Raw genomic sequence first — 7,314 nt, forward strand, 5'->3', positions numbered from 1 at the left:
ATTAAAATTAAAGATGTGGCCAAACCACTCATTTAGTTTTCATATCCATCTTCTACTTCTTTATTTTGTCCTGTAAAAACAGTTGTCTAGCTTCACATGGAAAAATGGAAGCTCAAAGAAAAGGCATACCAATTATTTGTCAATCTTCGTAGTACAAGCGACAGAATAATAGACTTAGGTTGGAAGGGAACTTAGAGACAATTTACTCCAACCTCCTCACCATGAGCAGGGATGCCTCTCAACTAGACTTGGCTGCTCAAGGCCTCATCCAACCCAGCCTTGAACACACCCAGGGAGGAAGCATGATAACCTGTCTGGGCAGCCCATTCTAGAGTCTCACCCCACTCATAGTGAAGCACCTCTCCCTAAGATCCAGTCTAAACCTAACCTCCCTCAGCTTAAAACCATTCCCTCTTGTCTTGTTGCTAGGCATGCTTATAAAAAGTCTCTCTCCAGCCTTCGGGTAGGATACCTTCAGGTATTGGATAGGCAGCTATAAGGTCCTCCCAGAGTCTTCTCTTGTCCAGGCTGCCTTGGCTTATCCTTATAGCAGAGGTGTTCCAGCCCTTGGATCATCTTTGTGGCCCTCCTCTGGACTTGCTCCAACAGCTCTGTGTCCTGCTTATGATGGGGACATCAGCACTGTATGCAGTATACAAGGTAGGGTCTCACAAGAACAGATTAAAGGGGAAGAATCACATCTCTGCTGGCCACACTCCTCTTGATGCAGCTTAGGATACGATTTGCCTTCTGGGCTGCATGAGTGCACTGCCGACTCATAGTAAGTGTCTCATCAATCACTACACCAAACTCTCCTTCTTTGAACTAGCAAATGTTGCCAGAACTATTTCACAGTCACAGCTTTACATTAAAGTACTTGCAGTTTTTCTGTAGATTGCACTTCAAAAAGCAGCATTGTTTCTGTGCATGGTAGCCACAATGATTAATGCATTTCTTGCAAATCAATAGCTATTCTTCATAAAAAAGATGTGGATACTGGAAGTCTTTCTCTGTGTATTTAGAGCTGGCAGTATTTGTATCTCACTATAATGCTAAAATCACAGAATCACAGAATACATTTGGTTGGAAAAGACCTCCAGGATCATCTAGTTGAGCCTTTGGCCCAGCACTGAAGGGTCAACACTAAACAATGCCCCTAAGCAAAAGGTTCACACACAGCTTAAACAGCTCTAAGGACAGTGACTCCACCACTGCCCTAGGCAGACCATTCCAATATTTGAGAACCCTTTCAGTGACATTTCCTAATATCCAGCCTAAACCTCCCCTGGCACAGCCTGAAACCATTTCCTCTGGTCCTGTCACTTGCTATCAAGCAGAAGAGACCACTGAAAATGCCACAGATTGCTTCATCAGGTTTGAATAAAGGATTTTGCTTCTAATATGAAGTTTGGTGTAACCTTCTCCAGGGCATAGAACAGCAGATCTCACAGATGATGGTCTTCTGGTCACACTGCCAGGCACAGTGATGTCCTATATGGGTCCACACAGCCAGTTCCATGCCATCAACTCTGGTTAACAGTGGAAGCTAAAGGAGAGAGAGCTTAGGGAGCACTGTATGCATGCTGATCCCCACCATCTTCACTGCTGGAGGTAGTTTGTGTCACATTTATATCTAACATGCAAGCCTCAAGATAAACACAGCTGGTAGTGGGACTGTGGTCTAAGCACCTGGCAGTGAGGATGCTGCAGGCAACTGTGGGGGCTGATCCTCCAGCATGACAAGAGCAGGCAGAGCACAGAGTTCAAGGTTTCATTTCTGTCCAAGACTAAATTTGAGCTACTTGGAATTTGCCAAGGTGAGAAGCTGACATAATAAACTACACAGTCTATTGAAAGTAACAGGATAAATCTCCTTGCTTAGGAAACTCATGCTATGGAGTTAGAAAACCATACCCTCTCTCTCCCTGAGAGAAATACAGGGCTAACCTCTAACCTTGGTAGTCTGAGTGCTAAACAACCTTGCCTTTGTGATACTTCTAGGGATCCTCATTTGGCCAATCCTCATGGTTTTATTCTATGTTTGGTTTCATCTTTTGTCTCTAGCTCATACAGCTGAGCTCACAGTCTTAAGGGAAGCTTGACTTAGGAGAGGTGAAAACAGCATTGAGACAGCCATATGTGGAGGCTTCTTGGATAATCAAGAGGAAGGAAAGCTACAGGAGGGTAGACTTAGATTAGAAGTCAGGAAGAAGTTCTTCACCATAAGGGTGATGAGACACTGGAACAGGTTGCCCAGGGAGGTGGAGTAAGCCCCATCCCTGGATGGTTTTAAGGCCAGGCTAGATGTGGCTCTGGGCAGCCTGATCTACTGGAGGGTTTCCCTGCCCATGGCAAGGGGGTTGGGAGTAGAAGATCCTTAGGATCCCATCCGACCCTGACAATTCTGTGATTCTGTGAAAGCAAGAAGTCTCTCTCTTGCTTTCCCATACTCCCTTATAATAGGATTTTCTTTATTTTGTGTAGTCTGTGCAGTGCTTTGGCTTTTTCCTTTACCAGTGGATGTAAATATGTTCCTGCTGCCTTTTATGCTAACTTCTGGTAATTAATGCTTCCTTTTTGAAAGCCAGTCCCATCTTTCCACCAAGTACTCCTCTAGGAATATAATCAGAAAATGAAGGAGACCCTTCAAAAATATCAGGTGTGCTTTTAAAATTGCAGTATTTAAACCCTGTCTCAGGTTAGGATCTCTTTGTTTGTCGCAATGACTTTTGACCTTAGTGAATTCATCTTATCAAGGCTTTTCTCTGATGGTGAGAAGCTTCACATTTTCTTTATCTATTTAAGTGAAAGCTGAGATTCAGCAGTGATCACTTGATTCCAGCTGCTGAAGCTTTAAACAAAGCATTAATAGCTGCAAAAGCTGAAGGAAGAGTGTATGGGCTGTGAGTGCTGGGAACGGAAACCCTGCAGTAACTAGGTCGGCTGATAGCTGTGGTGTTGTCAGCCAGCTACCCATTAACTGTGCTCTAGAAAGGATCTTAGTAGCTCAAGCAAGTGTTGACTGCTAGTAGCAGTGATCACTATCTGCAGTTTGTCTCCTTCACTGCCATTGTCAACCCAGATGATGCATTTTTAACCCTTTTTGGACCCATTTTTAACAATTTTTTTTCTGCTAAGTACTTCCCCTCCTTTCTTCTTCTATGCTGTTTTTGTAAGGCTGCTTAATATTTACAGAATCCCCTGCTCAGGGATTAAGCCAGTAGTTAGTTTCATTATTTGGACAAGCACCAGGGCAGTGCTGTGGTGAATGTTGTGTCTTTGCAAGTGTAAGGGAACAAGCCCAACCTCAGGGAGCTGCTTGCCTGAGCTGCTCCTTTGCCCAAGACTGCAGCAGCAACATGCTGTTTAATTTTGGGGCAAATCCAGCTTGTTACTTTATGGTAACAGCTTCCAAATGCATTCTCCTTTTTGGCCTTTAGAAACTTGTTCTGGCTGCACTCCTACTGTTTTCATTAAAGAATTACCTGCTGGCTAAATGAACCACTTAATCTGGTAACAGCTGAAGGCTTGTCTGTTCATGACGTTTTTCTGTGTTGTCTTCAGCTTACACTTATGAATTGAGCCACATCGACTGTGTACCAGCTTGAGATAACTGGCTAGAATTACTGGCTAAATAATGTATGTCATAGGATCATAGGATGTTAGGGCTTGGAAGGGACCTCCAGAGATCATGTAGTCCAACCCCCGTGCCAGAGCGGGACCATAGAATCTAGCACAGGTCACACAGGAAGACATCCAGATGGGTCTTGAAGGAGACTCCACAACCTCTCTGGGCAGCCAGTTCCAGTGCTCTGTGACCCTCACGGTGAAGAAGTTCCTCCTCATGTTGAGGTGGAACCTCCTGTGCTGTAGTTTAAATCCATTATCCGTTGTCCTATTGCAGGGTGCAATGGAGAAGAGCCTGTCCCCTCCCTCTTGACACCCAGCCCTCAGATATTTATAAACATTTATTAAGTCCCCACTTAGTCTTCTCATCTCCAGACTGAACAGCCCCAGGTCTCTCAGCCTCTCCTCACAGGGCAGTGCTCCAGTCCCTTAATCATCCTGGTAGCTCTCCATTGGACTCTCTCCAGCAGATCCCTGTCCCTCTTGAACTGGGAAGCCCAAGACTGGACACAATATTGCAGGTGAGGCTTCACCAGGGCAGAGGAGGAGGAGAACCTCCCTTGATCTGCTGGACACACTCCTTGTAATGCACCTCAGGATACCATTGGCCTTCTTGGCCACAGGGACATATTGCTGTCCCATGGATAACTTGTCCACCAGGACTCCCAGGTCCTTCTCCATAGGACTGCTCTCTACCAGATCACCTCCTAACCTTCCATTTCAAAGCCTACTCCTTGAGCCTTCTCAAACCCCTCCCTACAGGCAGCTACAATTGTTCAAAGTCAGCAACCAACCATGATTTTGTGAGGTTGGCCTGTCTTATCCTGTCACTCTTGAAAACCACCTTCTGTTTTGAGAGGCTCACAGGGTTACTCAGCTAGTGCTTCCCAACTTTTGCTCTCAGCCTGGTTTTGTTTGTATTTTAGGTCACTGGCCTGTTTCTAGAATAACTGCTTCTTTCATGTATTGTTTTTTTAGAGGCCGTGGGATAGTCAGGCATTTCGCTAACATACACACACGCTCCAAACTGTGCTTTCTCCTTGTATGAAAGAGAGGTCCTTGCTGACCAAACTACATACCAGATTATTTGGTTTTGGTATTCGAAGTCTGGTTGTTATCCTAATCATATTAATCCATGTGTGTTATTTGCTATAGAGGTCAGTAAGCCTTAACACTGACATGTGGATGGGACAGCTGAGCTTCAGTAAACTTTGATCCCCTGCTCATAGGCTTTTGAGGGAGTGGTGGAGCAAGACTACTATTTAAGTAAGTGTTCATTCTGTTTGGAGAAGCTGAATTGCATTCTGGAGGTGCAGTATGGTCACTCCCAAAGCTGCAGGCAGAACAAGCTGAGACATCACTTAGCTCTTTATTTTAAGACTTTATAGCCCAAGATGAGATGCATTCAAATGAAACTGGAAGGACTGTAACCTAGGGATGGGGCTGAAGATAAAACTCCTAAGAAATGCAGTAAGTGCAGGCTATAGTAGTTGATGAGTGATGTAACCCAGCTTCCCCATTCAGAATAATACTTTCCATCTCCTGGGAAGAAAGATGTTCTTTCCTCAACACCTCCCATTACCACAGGTTTTTCATGAGAGCACTCAAGTGCTTCCCCTTTTCTTCCCTCAAGATAATCTGGTTTTGATACAAAATAGCAGCGGTTGTTTCCATTCTCTGTTGTATGCAAATAAAGAAATGAGATTCTTAGCTTCTACAAGGAGTGGCTCATTTTCTTTTAACTTGGCCCTGAATTGCTCTTGAAAAGATTTTAACAGTGTTACTTACAAAGAGATTTTGTCATCAACATTCAGACATCAGACTCCTTCCTGCTTCAGTTTATGTAAGTAAGTATGGTTAGGTCACTTGTCTAGTGCTGGCTGCTGTGCCACCCACTTGAATTTAAAAGCATCTTCTCTGTATTATTAGTTCATGGCTGGTTATGCATAAATAATTATTCCTCTAAGTAAATTATACTTTTGATTTCTGTAAGTGGGCACAAGGAACTAGGCCTATGCTAGAAGAAGTAGAGGTGTGTTGTCCTCGGTGATGTTTTTGTCTTGTATTCTTCGTGCAGCTCCATCTTCTGCTGCAGACGAGATCTGGTATCCAGCAAGTCAAGGTATGAAGCACAGCCTCAGTAAGAAACAACAGCACTACAGTTCAGGCACTTGTTCCGTGGCTTGATAAAACATGACTACCAAAGTAGCTCTTGAGATGAAGGATAGCTGTTCTGCTTGGCTAGGGCTGGGTAATGGAGGGAGCTGCCATTTATAGTGAATTATGTGTAGGTCTGTGATTTAGTGCATGCTTGATGGTAATGAATGGTAGGGACACTGGCTGGAGTGAAACTTCAGTTCCTGAGTCTATTCATAGCATGTGCTAAGTGACCCTGTGAAATACAGACTGTGTGATCCCCAAACCATGGGAAATAGACCTAGTCTCCCATCTTACTGAAGTCCAAAGCAATGCTGACTTCTATTTCTCATTAAGGCTTGTTGGTCTCAGCCAGTTCTGTGCACACATACCTAACTGGTGAGTTCACATTCCCAGTGACGCTCCAGAGCTGTGACCGAATTTTGCTTTAGTTTTTGGACTGCCTGAAACTTAGAAATGCTGGCCCCAGAATCAGTGTGGTCCTTACACTCCTTGTGATGGGTTTTTGCTGGTCTGCAACACAGATTTCCTTCTCAAGTTGTAAAGACTCTCAACCTGTTGCTTGTGAAGACCATTAAGAGGAGAAGCCAATGGGTGCTCCGTATCCACACCACCTGCTGACTAGCCTCAGGCTTCTTTGTTCCCTTCTCTGCAGGACTGTCTATAAACCCACATGGATCCAGAGTAAAAGAAAATGTTCAAGTGAAGTCCAATCTAAACAGGCTAAAGCCAAATGAGAGTTAGTTTTGGGTTTTTTTTTTGCCACAGATGGTAACAAGGGAAGGCAGCAGGACACTTTGCAAGAGCGAGCTGACATTTTGTGTCGTGCATGCAGCAACTCACAGAACCACTCATTTCTTTTGACTGCTGTACGGGATAGTTCCTGCTGCTGGCTGATGTGAAGACAGTTGGTAGCTTCTCTAATTACCTGAAAAATAAAGTAGCAAAATGTTGCTGTGCTTGGAACACGAGTTTTTCAGTGGAAACCCAAATTTTATGTAATTTCTGTGTCTCTTTTTCTGACATAACGAAGGGCAGAATCAGTCAGCTCCCTGGGAGCCACTGGCTGAAAGCTCAACCTTGCTCAGTCTAGGGGAAACAAGCAAAAAAAAACCCAATGATTTTTAAAATAAATAAATAAACACATAACTTCTGGCCAAAGTACAATTTGTCCTAACACTCCTCCACGCACACACTCTCTTTACAAAACCAGTACACACTTCTGTCTGATATCCAGTTTATTTTTAATACCAGAGCTATTTTGTTTAGCTCACAGCTAACCTTTACACTTTCAGTTTGATGGTGAGAAGCATGGCCAACATCTGATGAACCTAAATGGTAGTTTAAATAAATAAATAAAATATAGCACTCAGCTAGTTCCATCTCATTGCTGCAAGCAGCTGAAGCTTCAGCAAGGTGGTTAGGCCACACCTCGAGTACTGTGTCCAGTTCTGGGCCCCTCAGTTTAGGAAGGATGTTGACTTGCTGGAACGAGTCCAGAGAAGGGCAACGAAGTTGGTGAGGGGTCTG

This window comes from Melanerpes formicivorus, unplaced genomic scaffold (assembly GCF_026170545.1).
Source record: "Melanerpes formicivorus ecotype bairdi unplaced genomic scaffold, bMelFor1.0.p_v2 SCAF_12, whole genome shotgun sequence".
NCBI lineage: Eukaryota > Metazoa > Chordata > Aves > Piciformes > Picidae > Melanerpes > Melanerpes formicivorus.